The following is a 2,000-nucleotide window of genomic DNA, read 5'->3' on the forward strand; positions in this document are numbered from 1 at the left end:
ACTCAGATGATGACAAATGTTCATTGTTTTTTTCCACCATAAAGATGTTTTAAATGAATATACACTCCTCATTAACATATTTCATACACACTACTTTATATTAAAATCGGTGTGAGAATAATTATCCATGATAAATGTGTTTTTATAAACACATTCTCTGTAAACATGGGGGGAGGGGCAGCGTTTCCTCCACCAAACAACCACATCACCCCTCGTCTCCATGACCTGTCAGAGTGAAACCACGCCCATACCCGAGTTAAACCACGCCCATACCCGAGTTAAACCACGCCCACACCCGAGTTAAACTACGCCCACACCCGAATGGATAACGCTCGAACCGAGTTGGTTCTGTTCAGGATCCACCAAGACGAACCAAACGTTAAATAATGAACACGGAGATTCACCAAGACTCATGATTTAAACATCACACGAAGAGGAAAACGGTCTAAAGGGAAACGAGGGGACGAGGAGGGAAATACAAAATGGCGGGAAGGGAAGAGGTGAATATAAAATGGCGGTTACAGCGTCTCGGCCTCCTCCCTCACACAAGGGATCTTTGATACAGGGGAACATTTCACCCATCGTACCTGTAATATATCAACACCAGGTCTAAACAATCGATAAGTTTATCGGTTTAATCTCACTGGGGAAGGTGGAGAGGGGAGAACATGGCGACAGGAACAGAGACCCGTTTGGGACAAGTCTGACCGTAACGAGCCCTCTCAGCATCCTCCATCTTCACCGGGATGTCCCAGGAGGTGTGAACGAGGCCGATGGACTCAACGGGCCCGTTCCATGTCTCTCGTGGACCCTTCATCGAACACGACACGACCCTCACCACGACTCCGTTCGACAATATGCACCTCCGCTCTCATTGGCCCACGTGACCAGCGCTGGCCACGCCCTTTCACACAGCTCGTGCCGACTCACTCACTCGTTCGCGCTGGCTGAAATAAGAGCGAGAGATGAACCTTCAGAGTTTAGGCTTTATTCCATTTGATTGGAGCCGCTTCTGTGGGCACACCAGGAAATACAGGTTCAGCTAGGAGTACATAAGCAGAAACGTATACATGTGCAGTTAACCATTGCAGACTAATCCGCGTAAGCACGGAGTTCGATATAATCTCCATTCTCACCAGTCAATGAGCACCTTCAGTTAACGAGCATCAAGTGGACAGCCGATGTCAATAGCAATGCCCCGGGGACAATCCACCCGTGCCGCAGAGACCTCCCCTTATACGCGAGACGCACAACATGTGATCCCGCGTCATGTCCCTTGATTCACGTTAATTCACCACACTGGCCACGCCCTCGCCTTCTGATATCAATCCGCGACGGAGAACGGGAGGGTGAGAAGAGGGAGGGAGGACAAGATGAAGGAATATCAGTGAGAGGGAAGGAAGATCGAGGAGTTCTCTCACAAGGAACTTCACCCAAGGAGGCCATGATGTCCTTCAATCCTCTCAGTTAAAAATAAATAGATAATTCGAGTCTCCTGATCCGGATCATCACCAAAACCGAATCACTTCGTCCTTGCCACACACCCAAACACTCATGGTTCCACACATGTCCGAGATATGGTTGCGGACGCACGAGGTTCGGACTCAGTCCAACGGAGGATAATAATAATTAATAATTAGAGTTATCTTTCAATACAAATTCGGTTCATCAAAGCCGATGTTATCGTTCCCAACCTGTGGTTCTGTGTCCGTGTTCGATATTTATATAATTGTGAGTAAACCGGCTCGCGAGCTCCATGTACGAGACTCAGGGCGGGAATCGAACTGCGCATGCGCGCTATGACGTCACGCACTCCCAACGAGAAGCTCCGCCCCTCGACCTCGAGATTCTCTTAAACTTGCGGTGTCATTCCTCGATTCCTGATGTCCCGAGTTCCCTCATCTTGTTAGATTTTAGTGGGGCAGATGGGCAAATCAATTGTGCAATTCATGACTAAAGCATGAAAGTTCTAACATACCATCTACATACCATAAGGTTTC

At 48.1% G+C, this 2,000-nt stretch overlaps 1 long non-coding RNA gene across 1 annotated transcript; it reads right to left on the minus strand.

The window, feature by feature from the left end:
- Positions 1–621: 621 nt before the first annotated feature.
- LOC147007778 (uncharacterized) lies at positions 622–1,975 on the minus strand. The gene is made up of 2 exons (XR_015053881.1): positions 1,137–1,975; positions 622–1,012 (listed from the first exon to the last, which is right to left on the minus strand). It is a non-coding gene; the product is annotated as an uncharacterized LOC147007778 (long non-coding RNA).
- Positions 1,976–2,000: the final 25 nt, after the last annotated feature.

Source organism: Eptatretus burgeri, chromosome 25 (assembly GCF_056783735.1).
Source record: "Eptatretus burgeri isolate ZD-2024b chromosome 25, Ebu_testis_v1, whole genome shotgun sequence".
NCBI classification, from domain to species: domain Eukaryota; kingdom Metazoa; phylum Chordata; class Myxini; order Myxiniformes; family Myxinidae; genus Eptatretus; species Eptatretus burgeri.